This window comes from Puma concolor, chromosome D2, assembly GCF_028749965.1.
Source record: "Puma concolor isolate L17-30 chromosome D2, mPumCon1.1.hap2, whole genome shotgun sequence".
Lineage (NCBI taxonomy): Eukaryota > Metazoa > Chordata > Mammalia > Carnivora > Felidae > Puma > Puma concolor.
This window is the reverse complement of record NC_141677.1, coordinates 13,705,881-13,726,363: the sequence shown is the minus strand read 5'-3', so window position 1 is coordinate 13,726,363 and position 20,483 is coordinate 13,705,881. Positions and strand designations below refer to the sequence as shown.

The following is a 20,483-nucleotide window of genomic DNA, read 5'->3' as shown; positions in this document are numbered from 1 at the left end:
CCACGTCTGCAAAGAGAAGTGAAACGTGGAGCGCTCACACTGGGGCCGCGTCCATTTATGACAGCGAAGATCTGGGGCCTTGAAGGACTCTGCGCAGCTGTTGGCAACGCTCTGTTCTCAGAACCGAAGCCGTCCCGGACGCCAAACGCTTCGTGGCCCCTTGCGCAGTCCCCGGCACCTCGGAGGCCCCCAGGAACCATGGCGGGTCATGGAATCCGGAGTCAGGGCTATTTGCTTTAGTTGCTTGGATGTGGCCCCATTCAATAATTCGGTGAGCGGGCGAAGAAACCACATGAAAGAAATGAGCACATCCTTTGGAAGACTGCTTGACAGAATACGACAACACCAAGGCATCAGGCTTCCCCTAAAATTAGAGCCGCCATACGGTACTAATAACACCGTCTGGGCTCAGGCAAAGCGCTGGTCTGGCCGCGTTGGCAGCGTCCCTTCAAGAAGTACCTTGCCACCGCATACCTGAGTAATCACGGGCGTAGCTGTCCGCAAGGCCCTGGCCAGCCCTTGCCCTGCAAGGAGGAAGTACCTTCGCGTGGGCTGGAGCACAGCTCAGCACGGGGTCTGCATTGCACCCTTCTGCTCCCAGGGAAGAAAGAACGGCCCTCCTGGTCACGGGAGGGGGTGGTAGTAAGCCAGGTCGGGAACACTGATCAAAGGCCCTTGTCGGAGCGGGAGGAGGCCCAGCTCAAGGGTTCTGGAGCCTTCTCTTGCATTCAGGCAGGCCGTTTACGCAGCCCAGGCCACAGGTATCTGCACCAGCCTCCGTGGCCGTGAGTTTGGAAACCCTCCCAAATCACATCCGGGAACAAGCAAAAGAATTGACCTTGAGCGGTGAGGTTTTGAAAAATATTTCCAATTCAGAGGTTCTCCAGCTCCGTGGTGCATTCGGAATCCCCTGGAGGCTGTGTGAAAACAGATTGTGGAGGCTGCCCCCAGGACTTCTGAATCTGTAGTCCTGGGTGGGGCCCGGGATCCACATCTCCTAAGCCCCAGAGGAGCTGCTGAGGCCGCTGTCCCAGGAGCCACACTTTGGGAACCGCTGTTCTCATTATTTAAAGAGAATGATTTAAGGGCATGAGAACGTTGCTCTGAATAACAAGGATATTATTATCAAATGCCTCCCGTGTGCCAGATACTTCGCTGCCTTTGATATTTACAACACTCCTGCCAAGAAGGAATTAATATCCTGCTTTGCAGACTAGGATTCTGGGACTCGGGAGTTCAGGGACATGCCTAACGTTGCACAGCTAACCACCAGCAGAGTGGAGATTTTAACCGAGGTCAGGGAGACTGGAAACTCTCTTTCTCTCCACCTTCTTTCACTGCCTGTCTGGTGAACCGGGGGCAGGCACTGGAGGGGGGCGGGGGCGGGAGGAAGTTACATGCCAAGCAGGGGCGTCAGGCGTGATGATGGGCACCTGACAAAGCCATGTGCCAGGCAAGCCTAGAGACCACCCAGCTCGGCCACCTGCAAACGAGTCAGCCCCCCCGTGGAGGGTGTGAGGGTCACGGGCACCAACAGAGGACGTGGACTCGCAGCGGGCCCAGTAGAGAGAGAACACCTATCCTTGGAGAGACACGGTGCCTTCCATCTGAATTACACTATCTCCGAAGATCCTCTCCTGCTGGGATGGGAAGGACGCTTGGGTCCGTGGTTGAGTGCACTTGAGAGAAGAAGGGACCGTGTTGCCCATGTGCCTTTGCCAACTCAGAGAAGGAGAGGGAGGGAGCACAACCACCATTTACTGAGCATCTACTGTGAACCAGACGACTTCTCGTACCAACTGTCTGTTTTAGGGCTAAGGAGATGGAGGTGCAGAGAGGTTAAGTGACTTGCCCCAGGCCGCACAGCAAGCAAAAAAACTGGCAGATGGGACTTAAACTCAGGTGTCCAAGGAGACAGAGCTTGCACTCACCCCCTGACTGACACGCAGGGTCTCAGGTGCAAAGTGGGTCCTAAAAATCCCTGGAGTCTGGCTCCTTCATTAGATAACTGCATTAAACTCATCAGACTTCGGCCAGGTTCTTTGGTTCCCAGGGATAACCAGCCTAAACATGAGACTCCTCCCATTAAGGAATTCCAGAAAAGCTCTCTATGGAGTCTCTAGCCTGAATTTCCAACGCCACCTTTTCCCCCAAAAGGTTCTCCCCTAACATGCGAGAACATCCCGACACCTTCCTGCCAGTGGGAGTTTAGTGAGATGGGAGCTCTTACCCGAATCCGTGTGGATTGCAGGTGGGTGAGGCCAGGCCACAGGCAAAGGGACTCCCTCTTTATGTCCTCTCCCTGTCTGCCTTCCAGCCGAGAGAGGGGGCTTTCCTCTCTCTCTCCTGGGCCATGGTGGAATCTGAGCTGGGACCTCAGCTCTGCACAACTTGTAACGGGAGAGAGCCCCCCACAGTCACAAAACACTGATCCAGGCGGAGCAACAATGCAGAACCACGCCTGCGCCCCAACCGCCAACACAACTGTGCATTGTGTTGTCAGGTTCCCACTGGGTGGCGGCCCACCCCCCACCCGACCCCCCGAAAGGAGCCGGCCAGGCCCTGCACAGACACCCGCTGGGCTCCAAGTCAGCTTCCGCTGCACTGCCTCAGCCGCATATTTTCACAGACGGGTCTCGAGGCGGCCCCCCTCCAGGACTGCGTCTTTGGAAGGCCCTTAACCAGAAAAGCCCTTGAGGGTACACCGGGGTAGGCCTGAGGACATCAACCAGCTCCTGGAGGAATCATCGAGCCAGGCAGCAGAAATGCAAATACCTCCGAGCTTCGGAGTGTAGGGAGAGCCTCCCCACGTCCGTCCATCGGCGCCCAACACAGACATTGTCACATTTCCCTACACTGACCTGATCAGGATTTCTGCCAGCTTAAACGCCCAGGCAACAGCAGGTGGGGGGAGCAGACTCTGAGGCTCACTGTGGCTGCGGTCTCCTACCGCTGAGTATTGTGTCTTGCCTTGTTTGATAACAAGCTGTCGTATGTCTCAATGTAAATACAATCTAAGGCGGCATATGGCTCGCAAGGCATCATTGACGGCTGTCCCCATGCGCCAGCTTTCTGCTCTGCGAGGCTCGCTGCCCCCACAGTGCAGCCGTCGGGGTCCACCTTCCCTTGGCCTCAATCTGTCTGCCGAGGCTCCCGCTGACGCTAACGGGAGGGAAGCGTGCGGGGCCTGGGGAGACCGGGCTCCGGCACGGGGTGCTAAACGAAGTCAAGCAACTGTCCAAAGTGAAATACTGAAGTGAGTCGGCTGTTCTGCAAGAAGATGTTTTTGGCTAAGGCCGCTTAAAAATGAGACCCAACCAAAACATCTACGACACCACAGAAACGGGGTATCCTTGCAAAGGACCGCACGACCGTTCGACTTAATCTATTCTCAGTGTGGCGTTAGACGCACCTAATGTCACCAGGCACAGAGCTCAGTTTACGGAGGAGACACATGAATCGCAGGAGTTGTTACGGTCACGCGTTTTCATCGTGAGAGCCTTGGGACCTTCTCAAAGCGTGAGGCTGCCAGGTGATCGGAGGGACTGGGGCCAGCAGGGCCCGGCAAGGCTGGTCATGGCATCCTGACCTGAGAGCATCATGGCTCTCCCTGGTAAGCCTCTGTTACACGGACACCCACCAGAAATGTTGTGTGGGCCTTGCCATCTACTCCCGCCTTCGTTATTTCTTTCTTTTCTTTTCTTTTTTTACTTTAGAGACAGAGAGAGAGAGAGAGAGAGAGAGGAAGAGAAAGAGCGGGAAAGGAGCAGAGAGAGAAAGAATCTCAAACTGACTCCATGCTGTCGGTGCAGAGGCCGACACAGGGCTCGATCCCACAACCCTGGGATCATGACCTGAACTGAAACCAAGAGTTGGACGCTCAACTGACTGAGTCTCCCAGGTGCCCCTGCATTCACCTTTTTTTTTTTTTTTTAACTTTGCCCATATGCTCTCTCTCTAGGTGGGAATGTCTGTCTCAACCTGTCAGACCCTCAGGAACGAGAATTTCAAACCCCTTCTCCGTATCTTTTGCTTTGTATTCTCGGGGATTGAGGGAGGCAGGGAAGCTCCCAGGACAACCATCATCAGCCAGGAGAAGGAATCCGGAGTCCAGGTGAAGTTATCGGGTGGATAGAGCTCAGGATCTGGGGGGAATGAAGTTACAGTAAATGGGAAGCCAGGTTAAGGGCACAGAAGGTGAAAGCCAGGTCAGCCGTGCCTCAGACACAGTCTGGATGAAGACCCACGGAGCGGGTTTCTGAGTGTGAAAAGAGGCCCTAATGGTTTAAAAATGCCTGGCCTGTCACCTTCTCACTGTAGTGCCCAGCTGGCTGGTTAACCCTTCATGTCCAGCCTGTCTGCCCTGCCGCACCTACGGCTACAGCAAAGCACCTGATAAACGCCAACAGCCCTGACTGGAGTCCCGCGATTACCTCCCTGTATTTCAGTGGAACGTAATATTGAAATACAATATTTATTTTTTGCTTGCACACAGAATATTCCGGTTCAGCTTTGCAACCAACAACTAGAGAGATGACAACACAGAACCGTAACCACACCTGTGAATTCCACCACAGAAGCACCGTCGGGAATCGGCACAGAGCACCCCCCTTCCCACTACTGGGTGGAGCTAGGCTAACCTGGGGATGAGGGTCTAACGCGGGGTGAGAGCAGATGCCCTGTTGCAATCAGGAAGCCCGCGGGGTGCAGCCCAGCCTTGCGATAGCAGGGCAGAAGCATCCCAGAAAGAAAGCGTGCCTCTGTCCAAGGCCTACCCATCATGCAACTTCATGCAAACCACAAAGGATACTTTTATTCCCGGCCGACTGTACAACCTTGACTTCAACTCTAATGCCGCACTGCTCCAGGAAGCAACCAGGATAGAAATGAGCCATGAAGCAGGCCAGGCCTCCAGAAAGTGCCCTGTCCAGAACCTCCCACCCCCCAGAAGTGAGCAGGGCAGAGCCACCAGAGGGTAAGAACAGCCACCAGCCAAGTTGGAAACCCTTTCTGGGATCTTGCTGTGTTTGAGTGCTGTCAACACTCCCGGTAGACTGAGGGGGGTTAAGATCGTGTCCTGAGACCCGAGGCTTAGACAGCCCCACACTCACAAGAACAAAAATGTTGCTAATGTTCACACGGCCCCCTCAGCCACTGGGGATCCAGTGCTCAGGGCTGGCAAAGCCTCACTCATCACCCTAATGTCCACCCCTGTGCCCAACACAGCTCGGGCCCCAGGCAACAGCTTCTCCATGGCTTCTCCGTATCTTGTGTCCTATGTCCTTGGGAAAAAAGAAAAACTCACCGCCTGCAAGACATGAAGGTCTGTGGGTCGTACTGTGGCTGCAGATACAAGGCAAGATGGTATTCCAGAGCGCAAGGAGGATTTGACCGGCAGACGCATGCAGGGGAGAGAAAACACAAGCAAATTAACCGGTCAGCTCTTTCCCCTCCGACCCTCCACTTCCCAGGAGCATCCATTTCGTGGCTTCAACTCCTGGTCCTGTAGCTACTGGGGAATTACCACGATATTTGCACCAACGTGGTGGCTGAGAAACGTGATGATGCGCCTCACAATTCCTGTCACCCTCAACCCCGTGTCTGTGTGGGTCTAAACAGTCCGTGTGTGATGCATGATACGGATCCCTTCTGTTAGCCACTGGGTGAGAGTCGGAAGCTAGCGATACGAAGCATGATCGGCATGAATATTTAATCAGATTTCAGTTTTTAGAAAATTAAACTTAAAATTCAGTTTTCTTTAAATAATTTTGTCGTACCATTTTCCACATTTATTAATTATAATCTGTATTTTTCCCTTTCCCGTTTTAATTTTTATATTTTGTAGGAAAAAGTAACTTTCTTTGAAAATATGTATGAAAAATTAATTTTGATATTTTTACATGTACTTCACACTTTTTATGAAACACACCCACGTGTTGCATATTTTAAATACACTTACATTTTTTAAATCCTTGAGCTCACTGCCGTCGACAGAACAAACTTATGTGAGCACATTTGCCACGATGACAGAATTCGTGACCATGCTGAGCTGAAGACAAAAATTTAAGGAAATAAACATGAAATAATTACAAATTATGTGCCTTCATTTTGTTAGTCATTCAAACAGAACAAAGGAACGTTTAAGCACGTGCAGTAATAGTTAATGCAGCCGCTTTGGGACAGCTGCCAAACTTTGGTCATGTACAAATCACAGCTTTACACGTTTTTCAGTTGTCCTTATGAATGTGTGGGGTTTTTTTTAAGTTCATTTATATTTATTTTGAGAGAGAGAGAGAGCGAGCACAGGTAAAGGGCAGAGAGGGGGAGAGAGAGAATCCCAAGCCAGTTCCATGCTGTCAGCACAGAGCCCACTTTGAATCCTCTATACCCTCCCCCTGCCCCTCCCCTGCTCACACGAGTGTGCACTCTCTCTCTCAAAAATAAATAAACATTAAAAAAAAAAAAGTAAGAAGACAGAGCATACTTTATTTAACCGTTGGTAGGCTGATTTATATTCCTAAATACTGGGACACACGATGGTCCCCAATTGTACCTGTCCGGAGCTCTGCTAACGCCCAGAGTCAAGCCCACAAGTCTGGAGAGGATTCAGCCACACGCATTTACAAACACGGAAGACAGACGCCATTATACATTTTCCTTTATTTAAAAAAAAAAAAAAATTTTATTTTATTTTATTTTATTTTATTTTTTTTATGTTTCTATTTATTTTTGAGACAGAGAGAGACAGAGCATGAACAGGGGAGGGGCAGAGAGAAAGGGAGACACAGAATCCGAAACAGGCTCCAGGCTCTGAGCTGTCAGCACAGAGCCCGACGCGGGGCTCGAACTCACGGACCGCGAGATCGTGACCTGGCTGAAGTCGGATGCTTAACTGACTGCGCCACCCAGGCGCCCCAATGTTTATTCATTTTTGAGACAGAGAGAGAGAGAGCGTGATCAGGGGAGGGGCAGAGAGAGAGGGAGACACAGAATGTGAAGCAGGCTCCAGGCCCTGAGCTGTCAGCACAGAGCCTAACTCGAGGCTCAAACCCACAAACCGTGAGATCACGACATCAGCTGAAGTCAGATGCTTAACCAACTGAGCCACCCAGGTACGCCTTATACGTTCGCCTTCAAATAACCTTTAAGTAACTTCAAAACACCTCCAGCTTTTGTTCATAGGAATTTCTTTGGGCCTTTACAATAACTTTTCTCACCATCTTGCCGAGTAAAGCACCCCAGCACACGGCTCAGTGCCCGACACAGAGATCTCCCGTAAATATTTGTTGACCGAACGCACTTTACCGACCACGGATTGTGCTCTGGCTTCGACCCCTCTATGCTGCCCGCACCTCATTCATTACCTGTAGGAAGAGAACACGAAACCTCAGCAGAATGTGAATGAATCCCGGATGGTTCAATTGACAGCTTGTAAATCCCCCCGAAAGGAATTGTGACTTCCATTTCACTCACGTGTCACAATCGGACACCTACTGTAAGCTGTCACCATCACCCTCAGGCACGGGTGGTGCCATCTCCGCAGAAACAGGGGTCCCGACCGTCGTACTGTGACATCTCTTGGACGGCCTGCATCACAGGGCACTGGAGCCACAGAGCCTTCCCCTCATGTCGGGAAGAAAAAGAACGGCCGCGTGTGCAGCTGTGCTATGTCACCAAGCACGTCCCCGAGAGGACGTGAAGAGGCTGTAGGCGGAAGCAGAAAACAACACAACAACCCAAGCTGGAGAAAAATAGCTGAGCTTCACGTCGAGAGACGATGCATTTTCAGCCGGCCACACGCTGTGCACAAGTTGCCGATGGCTCACACTCAGATTGATCTGGAAGTGACAGAACCACCGGGTAATTTCATCAGGCAACGAAACACGCCAAACCACCATTTTCTTATCTGCACAAAACAGATCCATTTCTCCCAAACGGCCAAGAATGGCACTGTGTTTGCCCCCAAAGCCGTGCTTCCCAAGATTTTGCACAAAAGGGCACACATACAAAATCGTATTTGTGTGGGCCCCCCCACCCCGGGGTAGATGGGAGGCTGTCGCTCAAAGCAGAAAGTGATCAGCTGGGGATCTTTGGTTGCACATGCTCCTTCCTGACCCCCGAAGAAGGCCAGCGCAGCGGGGGGGGGGGGGGGTGTGCACTGTATTGGCACAGCCGAAACCCATTTGGCTCATGCCTCAGTCCATCATGAAGTCCCAAAAAGCCAATGGAGAGAGGTCCTTTGTAATTCTAGGATGCGAGGCTCACCAGGGGAGGGGATTAGGAAGGACCCACCAGGAATTATGTGAGGAAGGCACTGCCTTCTTGGGCAAGTGCATGGCCAAGCACAGCCCTGTCCTTTGTAGGAAAACAGGATCCATGGTAGAAAAGCGTAAGAGAGGCCGTGAGAGGCTTTATTCCGGGCCTCCTCTTTGCCCAGCCCAAATGAGCTCCTGCACATTCTCAGATTCTCTGCTGAGCTCTGCCAATTCTCCCTCGACCAAAAGAATGGGGGCGCCCTTGTTGGTGGCTGTGCCATCCTGAGACACTGCCTGGAGAGCCCCTGTATGTTTAGCCTTTCATCTCTAGAGTAAAAGGAAATTTTAGAGCAATCACAGTAAGTAGGAAGCGTGTTGTAAGGAAGGAAAATGGTCTGCAGATCGATAGGATTAAGAAAGTAGGTGCTCCTAAATTCATAGCAAGCCTCCGGAGTGGCCCCAAAGGTGACCAATTACAAGTGTTGATTAAATTGCGCTTCTGAGCAAATCTTGAGAGGATAAGACAAAAATAATGCCTGAAAAGCATTTTTATGTCCTGATTAAAAGTCAGGCATGCAGTGGATCAGACACCCAGAGCAAATCAGTTTTTAAAACTCCCCTCTCTATGCGGCCAAGTTATTCATCTAAGAATCACATAATAATCGGTAATAGCCATTACCCTCTTGATGAGTTCGTTAGCTTTAAAATGAACCATTAACAATTGAGAAAGAGAAATGAATGCCAGTGTGAAAAACAGCGCTTGGACTCCGTGAAACATTTCATGTATGAACTAATATTTGCACTACCAACTAAAAATGCTACACCTTCCCATTCACCCTCGGCCTCGGCTGGGCTAAATTCTTAACATACACGAAATCGCCAAGCAGTCACGCGGATGACAGAATTGAGGTAGCTCAAGTAGGTGTCTTTGTCTTTAAGATCACTGTACTACCATTCATCTTGTTTTGTTGTTGTTGTTTTGTTTTGTTTTAGGTACGCTCCACACTGGGAGTAGATTCCATGCCCAGCATGGAGCCCAACATGGGGCTTGAACTCAGGACACTGAGATCAAGACCTGAGCTGAGATCAAGAGTCAGGAGCTTAACCGATCGAGCCACCCAGAGGCCCCTACCGTTCTTTCTGAATCTAGCATTTCTTATTTGTCCTTTGAGAGATTCCATTCATGTGTAAAACATACATATGTACATACATGTCACTTTTTCAAATATTTTTCAGTGTTCTGTATAGTCTTATTTCGCTGAACGCTGTATATTGGAGGTTATTTTTGTATCGTTATATATAGATCTGCCTTATTCTTGTTGATCATATTCCATTAAATTGATATACTATTTTTAAAAAGAGGAATATGTCACACCTCGGTGGGGGGTGTTGGAGACAGGGACAGCACCCTAAGTGAGCTTGGATACTTCCAGACCATTATGATGAATGTACTCCCGAAATAAACTGTGTGGCTGGGTAAGCATGTGTTCAGTGGGCGGGGTGGGGGGCCCAACTGCCTACTGGGAGTTCTCCGAGTGACCTTTCACAGAGAATACAATGTTTAGGAAAGGATAGGTAATAAAAATATGCCAAAAAGTCTATATATGTTTTATTAAAACTCAACAGCCATTGTGCCAACTGTTGAGAACTTAGAATAACAACACTGTTTTTGCGGGGAGGGATATTTTATCAGATACTGTTTGAAATTGCCCACACGGTGCCTGGGTGGCCCAGTCAGTTATGTGTCTGACTCTTGATTTCGGCTCAGGTCATGATCTCACAGTTCGTGAGATCAAGCCCTGTGTTGGGCTCTGTGCTGACAGCACGGAGCCTGCTTGGGATTCTCTCTCTCTCTTTTTCCCCTCTCTCTCTCTCTCCCCTCCCCCACTCGTGCTCTCTCACACACTCTCTCTCTTTCTCAAAATAAATAAACTTTCAAAATAAAATACAATTGCTCCTATATGGCGACCATAAAAAGTAGACTCACTTTGGGCTTTATTTTATTCTCAGTCTTAAAGTCCCTTCAGATAATGCACCTCGTCTTGCTTGCAACCAGCGGAAGATGGCCCTACCACTGCTCCCCTCCAGTTCCCCGCTGCGCTTGGCTGTGTCGTTGGTGTTCGTTCTTGTCGCAGCTTAAAATCAAAGCTCTACCCCTGTATTTATGAAAGCTGTCCAATCAGCTCCCTGTTTTGAAGCGACGTCACTAAAACGGATGGTGGAGGGTTTTCCCGTGACAAATCCCAATCTCCCCTATGCTGCCTCTTCTCCAGCGCCAGCCAATTGACATAAAGGTTATGTACTTGAAAGGCAAAAGAGAAAACCATGCCTGTACGTTTCCAGCTCTTGTCGGCGAATCCAGCACAGGTGCGGCTGCCGCGTGCCTACCGCCAAGAGCATTTTCTTCATCTCGTTGAACTCTGCGGACGCTGGGAAGTAGCTATAAAAATGATCAGCATCCCTGTTTTTCAGGTAAGAGAGCGAAAGCTCGGAGAGGTGAAGTGAATTGGCCGTGGCCTCAATCCTGATCCGTACCCGGCTGGTTTAGCTCTCAACTGTCAGTGCGGGCCACTCAGTGTGCGTGCGAAACGTTAAACCTCTAACGTTCTAGAATGAACGTGTTCATCAGGTTTATTGGAAGATAAGAGGAGCAAAGCATTACTAAGACTCTGGCATGAAAGGCAGGCTCCCAGCTCCCCCTGGGCCACCAGGCGTGAGGAACGAAGTCAGAAAGAACACATAGGAGGTGCCAAGTGTCACTTAACCCTAACGGTTCAGAGGCGAACATCATGAATGCATCCTTCTCACAAACCTTGGTTGAGCACCTTGATTGTAACAAGTGCTTCCCCAGACGCCACAGCAGAAACATTTTCCCCTCCACCCGAGATGGGGCTGTCTGAGGAAGGCATCACCATGAGGAAATGTTGAAGCCCATGTGGCCCAGGCCAGATCTTAGAGAACTCACATTCCAAGTGGAAAACAAGGGGGGAAAGTCTGGCTGTTTCCACAAGCTAGGGAGACAAGGGACTTCATCCAATTATAGGCTTCCTCCTTGAGAATTTGTTTTCCATCAAAGATACACTTGGCCTTGGGGTTGGCCAACCCCTTACTCACAGCATTGGCTTGGTGATTTTGTGTCAGGTTGTTGGTCCTGGACCTAACGCTTTTATTTCCTCAGCTGCTCTCACCCCAAAGCACAGCCATTTCCAGAAACACTGGCAGCTTCCCAAGTACGAAGTCATAAGTTTCTAAGATTCTCTGGTGTATCCAGCACTCATATTTCCCAGACCACCACCTTGACCGCAAGTCCCATTGTTCCCTGGACATCCATATGTTCCAGTGATTGGAACTTTGAGCTTTGGGACATTGGACCTGTTTCCCCTCCTGAATGCAACTCCAAATCAGCCCTTAGCACAGCCGTCTCCCACAATGCCCTTGGTGGGAATGGTCTAAGTCCTTTATGACCAGTATGGAAAGTTATGTAGAAAACTGTAGCCATTACCTGGATACGTTTTGGCCAAAATAGCACTTGAGTCTGAGATACTGGAAAGTTGAGACTTTAAAGGGGTTCTTGGGGACTTTTCCTGATTCCCCCTCAAATGATCCATATGACAGTCATGATTCCCCATTTCTCCCTTGTATAGCCCAGTCTGGGTTGCAGAGGCATTTAGTGCCCCATCTACTCAGAATCCCTGGTAGACCCCAGAGCTCCATGAACGGACTTCCATGAGAAAAGAGAAAGGCATTGTCTCTCTCCTGCCTTCCGTGTACCACAACTGCCTGTGCCCACCCCACTCTGTGGTGGCTGCCCCCTCCCTTGTTCAACCTCTGAGTTTTCACTTTTTGCAAAGTCAGTCCTTCCTTGGATGGAAACCACCCGTTGCTTCAATAGCCCAAGGAAAAACTCCTTCCTTTGGGGCATCCGTGGAGTCTGCCTTGTCCAGTGACCCTAGAGTTGTCAGAGTGAGCTGGTCCAGGGAGCTTCTCCTTATCATGCCATTGGGAATCTGGCTCCTTTGAAGAGACTGCTCTGTGCCCACCAGAGTGCTGCTTCCAGATGGGCTTCCTGAGGAAACTGAGGCTCAGAGAGTTGAAATGGCTCATCTAGGGTCACTTAGGCAGCAACAGTGAAAAACCCAGCCCCACACCATGTCTCTCAGCCAAGGCTGTGTCTTCATTCATTATATCGTTAGATATGCCCTGAGTTTGGCTTCAATGACCTCCAGAGCTCTGCTCAGACACCCTTCTCTCCTGATTCCATTTCTTCTTTAGTTTTGTCAGTGGTTCTGTCTCTTCCCACATGAATCTTTCTACATCAAAGTCACTCAACAGTTCCTAAGAGTCACTGGAGTACCCCGTATATTGCAGAGCCCTGTGCCAAACAAGTTCCATGAAACGTCTAGAAAAAGACTCCTTGTTTCTGCCTCACGGCATTTCCTCCATGCCCTTCCAGCCCATCTAAATCCTCCCCACTCTTTCAGGGCTGGCTCGGGGTCCCCTAGAGCTCTGCTGCCTGGTACAATAGCCACTCACCACTGGTGGCCACTGAGCACTTGAACGGTGGCTGGTTTGAATTGACATGAGCTAAAAGTATAAAATACACATACCAGATTGCAAAGACTTAGTATGAGAAAAAGAATGTAAAACATTCTCAGTAATAATTTTTGTATCGATTACTTACAAAAATGACAACATTTGAGTATGTAGGGCTCAATGAAACAAACACCTAAAATTAATTTCACCAGTTTCCTTTTGCATTATTTGTAAATGTGGCAACTAAAAAATTCAAAATTACATATGTGGCTTGCCTTGTATTTCTACCGGGCAAAGATGCTTTAGAAAGGGAGAGTATTTTTAGTCCAGGAGAGGCAGGGAATCATTCTTCATTCACCAAAAAAGTCAAGGAGCAGACATTCATTAAATACATGAAGAATAAAAACAAAGCATTGTGCTCGTTATTACAGGGGGTACACATTTAATAAGACAGGTTCCTGCTCTACAAGGGCTTGCGTCGTCAAGGGCTAGAAGCTCATACAAATTGCTGGGTTCCCAAATGGCCATAGGACAACACTAACTGAGGTAAAATTGCACACTTTGGGGATATATAGGTAGAGGCACGTTGGGGGGACTTCACAGCACAGGAGGAGTTTTTAGGATATCAGTTTTTGGATTCTCCAATGGAAACCAAAATAACAATAGCTTGAGAAAGACAGTGAGAGAGAGGGAGGGAGGGAGGGAGGAAACTTTCATTTTCCCTCAGATTATTGCTTGGACGCCAATTACCCAGGACTGATGGGACAGTTGCACCATGTTGAGAACCCAGGCACCTTCCATCTTGTTGCTCTGCCAAGATACCAAATCCTGACACCAAGTTCACGTTCCTGCCAGCAAGAAGGGCAGAAGGAGCCAGTTCTGAGTCACACAGCTGCGCTTAGCTTTAGGGATGGCTCGGAATGTTTCACTTTTTGCCATGAGTCCAGCTCAAGCTCAGGGTGTCTATGACCACCAGAATCAGAAGAGAATGGATCTTGCAGAGTAGCTCACATTCTCTGCCACAGAGGGATTATCTGGGCCGAACCAGGATGAATGGATAGGATTTAGTGGGTGGGGATTTAAGAGATGCCAGCCTGCAGGAACCTCATTAACAAAAACACCACAGTGTGAGAGCATCTGGCAAGTTTGAGGGATGACTGAGTGAAACATGAAGGAGATGCCTCGGTCTGAGATAAAGAATCGGAACTCTTTGGAACGTCCTCTGTACGGCCAGAAGCACTATTCGGTCTCCTGGGTTATTTCTCAAGCGAAGCTGGGTGTTCCTGTAAAGCTCCAGGGATATCCGTCACCTGGAAAGGAAGCAAGCTAAGGGTGGGGACCCACAGAGCCGCTGAGCCTGTGCAGACAAGGACCAAACAAGACATACAGGACTAGAGGATCCCCAAGTGTGGGCACAACAAAGTCATCCTAACCAGGAAAAGCCTCAGTAGGCATAGAGACCATGGATTTCCCACGTCACCGGATCCCTAAGTTTGGTTAAGTCAGGTTTGGAATCTCCCCAATGAATCTGTCATTAATCACCTGTACAGGTAGCTTGTGCCTACCATATGTTTGCAGTCTGTCTCCTGTCGCTAGAATATGCCATGAATAAGGGCAAGAGCTTTTGTTTGTTGCCTGCGGGATCCCCAGCATGTAGAACATAGCAGGGACTCAGTAAATATTTGTTAGATGAATGAATGAATAAATCATCAGCACCCACGGTAAAACCCCTGTGTAACACCAAAGAAGACATTTGAGAATGTGACGCTCTTGTGACAACTTTGCTGCAAGAAATGAGAGAGGTCATATTTGTTGCTCCATAAGTTCCCATTAGCCAGACTTCTTATTTGTTTTCCCCGCAGCGCTCTGAGAAGGGCATTGTTCCCATCTCAAATGAAGACACTGAACCTCAGTAAACCTGCAGTTGACCCTGAACAACAAGGGTTTGAAATGTGGGGTCCACTTACGCGTGGATTTCCTATACTGCCGAACTAGAAATGTATTTCCTCTTCCTTATGATTTTCTTAATAGCATTTTCTTTTCTCTAGCTTACTTTATTGTAACAGTATGCAGGGGTGCCTGGGTGGCTCAGTCAGTTATGTGTCCAACTCTTGATCTCAGCTCTGGTCATGATCTTACAGTACGTGGGTTCGAGCTCCGCATCGGGCTCCACGTTAATGGTGCAGAGCCAGCTTGGGATTCTCTCTCTCTCCCTCTCTCTCTCTGCCCCTACCTGGCTCGTTCTGTCTGTCTCTCTCTGTCAAAGTAAATAATAAAAATTTTTTTAAAAAACGAATACAGTATATAATACGTATCATATACAAAATATGTGCTAATCGACTGTCTGTGTCATCGGTAAGACTTCCGGTCAACAGCAGGCTATTAGTAGTAAGTCTGGGGGGCAGTCAAAAATTATACACAGATATTCAACTGCGAGAGGGTCAGTGCCCCTAACCCTTGTGCTGTTCAAGGGTCAACTGTGAGTGCCTTGCCTAAGGTCACTGAGGGAGGAAGAGAGAAGTCTGAGATTCAAACTTTCAGCTCCAGAACTACTGTTCTTTCTGCCTGTTTCTTTTCTTGCATAACACTCCCAAGATTTTCGATCAATGTCTCCACTACAGATAAACCCACACCAGAGGCTCCAATGTCCCCGCCCCAGCCGATGTGAAAATCTGTTGGTCGGGTATCACGTGACCCTCCTCAGGAAAAGAACTGGCCTTGCCTGAGACCACGGGGGGTACCAGGCACTGTAGTAGATACTTACCACGCAATGCCCTCTTCCGTCTTCACACAACCCCGTGAGGCTGGGACTATCACTTGGCTCCATTTGGGGAATTAGTAGGATTCTGAAATCGCCTTTGCTTTTCCTCCAGGTGCCAAATCCCTGAACTGCTAAACGAGAATGGGGTAATCCTGGTATTCGGAGCTAGTGAGTAACTTTGCCAAAGTCTGTATGAGCAGCTGGAAAAAACACTAGGAGAGACGCATGTACCAGCCAAGGAAAAACTCTTGTGGTTGGTAAATAATGCAGGATCTGTATGGTGGGTTCCAGACAGAAAGGGAGATTTAATTTCTCCTTATGCATTTTTCTTATTAAAAAAAAAAAAAAAAGAGTTTCAGCACTGAGCGCTTTAATCACAGCATCGTGGCATATGTGTGGTGCTGACATCTGGAAATATTTAGCAGTACCACAAACAAATAGTTAAGGAGTTCACCCAGAGCATCCAACACAAATTTGACTCTAACCCAGATTCCTAGCAGCACCTATCAAGAGTGAAGGAGCGTGAAATTCCTGCATACGTCTCACCTTCCTCTGTACCAGCCACAAACACAGTTGGATCCGACTCCTGGGCCTGGAAGAGACAGGGGGATCCTGGTATGTTTCCCACCGGCAGGATCAGTGGGACCTGGCAGAGCCCCTCTTCCCCATAGATGCTATGGAATGGGCTGGGCAGACTCAGCAGCTTTAGTTCCAGATGGAGCTAGACATTGCCACACACACACACACACACCCTGGCCAGCGCCTGCTGGGCCTTCTTCCCTACTGGGCCGGACCAGCCCCTTGCCCTGTACTTCCAAACCCAGGCTGCTACTCTGGGTTACTCCAGTTCAGCCAATGCACCTTGCCTGCTATTTCCATTGTCATCGGGGCTTTCAGAGTCTTTGGGACACTCCTGCTGCCCCAGGATTACCAAACTGTTCCACCAAAGAACACACGCACCCAAACAAAATCTGAATCCCCTCCTCTTCCAGCTCTGCCGGACCCCAATCCCACCCCAACCTGGCCCTCCTTGGCTTTTGCTCTTTAGTTTCATAGAGAGAATGTTGGGAGATTATATCAGGTCCCTGGATATACTTGCGTATGTCCCTTCACTACAGAATTAAACTGATGCTCCTCCCCAAACTTACTTTCCTTTCTATATTTAGTCCTGACTCAGTGATTAGCAACGCTGTCTGCTCAAAGATAGAAACCAGGAGGCCACCCCAGACTCCTCCTTCCCCCTCACTGCCTCCATATCCAAAGAAATACCAAGTCCAATGACTTTTTTTTTATCCTAAAAAACTTCTCACAGTTGTGCCCTCCTACCTATCTGCCTCTGTTAGCTCTCAAATAATTATTACAATACCCTCTGAGTCGGACCTCTAGCCCCTAATGCCTACAACAGTCTTCCTAAAACATGAATTGGATTACGAGCTTCTCCTCCTTGGAAGCCTTCGTTGACTTCCCAAGTGAGTGATGAATGATCTTCTCTCCTGGGAAATGTAGCCCAGCTCTCCAGCCTTTCTCCTCTCTCTCCCTCCTGGCTTTAATCTCCAGATCAAAGGGCTCCAACCAAGGTCTTGCAACCAAGGGCTGCAAAGTCCATGAGCCACTGAGATGTGCAAAACGCCCGGCATATGTGTGGCTTCTAGAGCGATTTCCAATCGTGTTCTAAGGGTTCTCAAGAGTCCATAACTTGAACAGAAGTCACAAATGCCTTCTCATGTGGCATTCCTTCACAGGCTTACCTCCACTCGTCTCACACATAGCTTGTCAGAAACATCCACACGTATTTGACCGTAACCTAGGGTAAGAAATCGATTTTATTTATATATAAAACAGAACGAAACCTTTACCGAAAAGTTCTTAAGCTGACTATATCCTACGCATGTTAATCCTTCCTATTTTTGCTATTTCCGGTTTTTAATACTGACTGTGACCGCTTAAACTCATTTTACGACCCACCCGCCAATGGATCCAACCTGCAGTTTAAAATTCAGGTCTTAGGGGCGCCTGGGTGGCGCAGTCGGTTAAGCGGCCGGCTTCAGCCAGGTCGCGATCTCGCGGTCCGTGAGTTCGAGCCCCGCGTCGGGCTCTGGGCTGATGGCTCGGAGCCTGGAGCCTGTTTCCGATTCTGTGTCTCCCTCTCTCTCTGCCCCTCCCCCGTTCATGCTCTGTCTCTCTCTGTCCCAAAAATAAATAAACGTTGAAAAAAAAAATAAATTAAAAAAAATAAAATAAATAAAATTTAGGTCTTGGTACTCTATCGTCTTTGTGGTTCTCTATTATTTTTTGTCTTGACTCCCAACTGGACTGTAAACTCCTTGAGGGCAGGGATCATGATATACACATTTTCAATATTGCCCATGGCACAGAGTAAGTGCCTTAGAAATGCAGGAAATCCCCTGGAAGGAATGTGGGAAGGCCCTGAAACAAAGGTTTCCTCGGTATAGAAACTGCCAACTATTTTATGTATGGGGATGTAAAAATAATGACTTAATGGAAAAGAATTCCCTGGGCCGTACCTGGGAGTAAGGTGGGGTCGTTGCGGTCTTGGTTTAGTATAATCACCGTCCACGAAGTCCAGTCTGGGTTTATGCAGTAGGAAATACATGGGCCCATGAATAGCTCAGCAGAACAATAAAGCCTAAACACTTTGAGGTCTCTCTCCCACTAGACGTAGGAGAAAAAAACTAAATTATTAATGGAATTAAAACACGGCTTTGCAGAAGACACAGAGGTGAGGAAGTAACTTTTTTTTATTATTAAATCTATCGATCAGTCTTTGAGAATTTGTCATTCTCTGCTATACCAGGCAGAGGATTTTATTTTATTTTTATTTTTTTAACGTTTATTTATTTTGGGGAGAGAGAGAGACAGAGAACAAGTAGGGGAGGGGCAGAGAGCAGGAGACACAGAATCCCAAACAGACTCCAGGCTCTGAGCTGTCAGCACAAAGCCCTATATGGGGCTCAAACTCATGAACCACGAGATCATTACCTGAGCCGAAGTCAGACGCTCAACCGACTGAGCCACCCAGGCCCCCATCCGGGCAGAGGATTTTAAATACATGAAGCCATCCCTCCAGAGCTTGATAAACCAGTAAACGTGTGGAAACCAACAGACCGAAATGGCTAAGGGTTCAGCTGCGGGTACGGACACTAAAGGGAAAGTTCAGGAAAGGAGATCTTATACCCCACAGAGGGAAATTCTTCCTTCTGCCCCAAAGCTAACTAAGGTGCGGGTGTTACCTTGGCATAAACATCAATATCACAGGAAAACAGAGGCTGGATAAGCCGGACGACCTTTGTCAACCGCAGTGTCTGCTCCCAAGGGCAGGAAGGCAGTGCTGGCCGGTTTGTGGAGGGAACAGGTGCTGCCACGTGGGAGGTCGCTCCGCCCCACAGCCCACAGAGCTCCCCACGCGAGAGAGGGAGAGTGCCTCCTCTCTCCCACAGAGATGCCCCTTGGCAGCATTCATGGGGCTAGGCTGCTCCCCAGCTTGAGGATCCCACCTGACCCCCAAACCCCATCACACACAGACCCGGAGGCACATCACCCAACTGGTACGACCCTGTTCTCCTGACCCCCGAAGTGACAAGACGATCCCCGCCTTGAGGAGGTGCTGAGATCTCGGGCATTCAGGACCTAGAACACAGCATGCGCTCAGTCGAGGGCAGGTGCTGTTTCTCTGGATTTTGTTCGCTTCGTTGATTGACTTACACTGCACACACTCCTGCCTTTGTCGCTCTGGGCCGCCAAGGAGTGTGAGGGCTGAGAGGGAAACTGACGCAGCTCCAGAAAGGAAGCCCGGCCCTGGGCATCAGCCCAGCCCAGAGGCACACACCTTGAGCACGCTGGATCCTGCACCATAGCAGCAATGGCAGTAACGGGGATGGCCCAGGCCCTCAGGACATAGGACGTGAGGAAGTCGACTTGAATAAACACCAGCAGTTCACGTTCAAGTGTACTTTGGCTGAGACGCCAGCCCATCACACTTCCATTACCGGTAGCTCCTGCTTCTCCCCGACACCCCCAGTCCGCACCCACACTGACGGCTCAGGAGCAAGGTGATTCGCCCTTTGGACACGAAGGGGGAGCCCCCGGTTCACATCCTGCTGATGATGCTTTCCGGAGGCCAGCGTGCTCTCTGCATTCTTGAGTCCAGAAGCATGAGAACAGGAGGAAATGTCCAGCCTGGCATACTTCAGTAAAACAAAATAAACTCAGCTACAAGTAGTTACAAAACTGCTCTCCGGGGAGCGGTTCCCGCCTCCGACACACTCCCCGGAGACTCATGCTTTTAAAAAGAGATTTAAAATTCCCACCCTATAGTAAATGCTCTTTCAATCACGACGCAGCAAAACCGTGGCCCCACCATGAACTCATATTGCCTTCCTCCCTGCTCACCGCTGCCTCTAAGCCCTGACAGATTTCCCTTGGGTTTAGGGTGGCTTTTTTGTTTGTGTGTTTCTTAGGTTTTTTTGGCCCAGTGCATTGAAGTGCAGCCTACTCCCTGCAATTTGATATTTGCCTTGTGGACAACCTCGTGCCATTCAACACAGACAACCCAATCACAGCACGCTGCGGCCAGCTTGCCCGGCTCCTAGGAAAAGCTAACGATGACCCCGCACAGGAGCACGGGGCCTGAGACCTTCCACTTGGTTCCCAGCCTGCACGTGAAAGAGGGAGCGAGAAGGAAGACACGCGACCTCTCCCCAAACGCAACTGTGGCAAAGATTGCTGGTGGCCTGACAAAACCATCTTTGGAGACTCTCTACCTGGGCGGGCACATGGCCGCCCAGAATAGAGGTTACATCCCAGCCTCTTCTGCAGCCATAGAAGTTCTAGATAACGGAATGTAAGCAGAAGTGTCCTGGGGCGCCTGGGTGGCGCAGTCGGTTAAGCGTCCGACTTCAGCCAGGTCGCGATCT

At 49.4% G+C, this 20,483-nt stretch overlaps 1 long non-coding RNA gene across 2 annotated transcripts in view; it reads right to left on the bottom strand.

The window, feature by feature from the left end:
* LOC147575784 (uncharacterized) overlaps positions 1–20,483 on the bottom strand; it is a 147,770-nt gene that overhangs the window by 63,187 nt on the left and 64,100 nt on the right. For both annotated transcript variants that reach the window (XR_015241552.1, XR_015241553.1), the window contains exons 3-7: positions 18,075–18,222; positions 17,298–17,353; positions 16,096–16,141; positions 5,960–7,364; positions 5,306–5,343 (exon numbers count right to left, since the gene is read on the bottom strand). This is a non-coding gene — a long non-coding RNA (uncharacterized LOC147575784). The remainder of the gene's footprint in view (positions 1–5,305; positions 5,344–5,959; positions 7,365–16,095; positions 16,142–17,297; positions 17,354–18,074; positions 18,223–20,483) is intronic.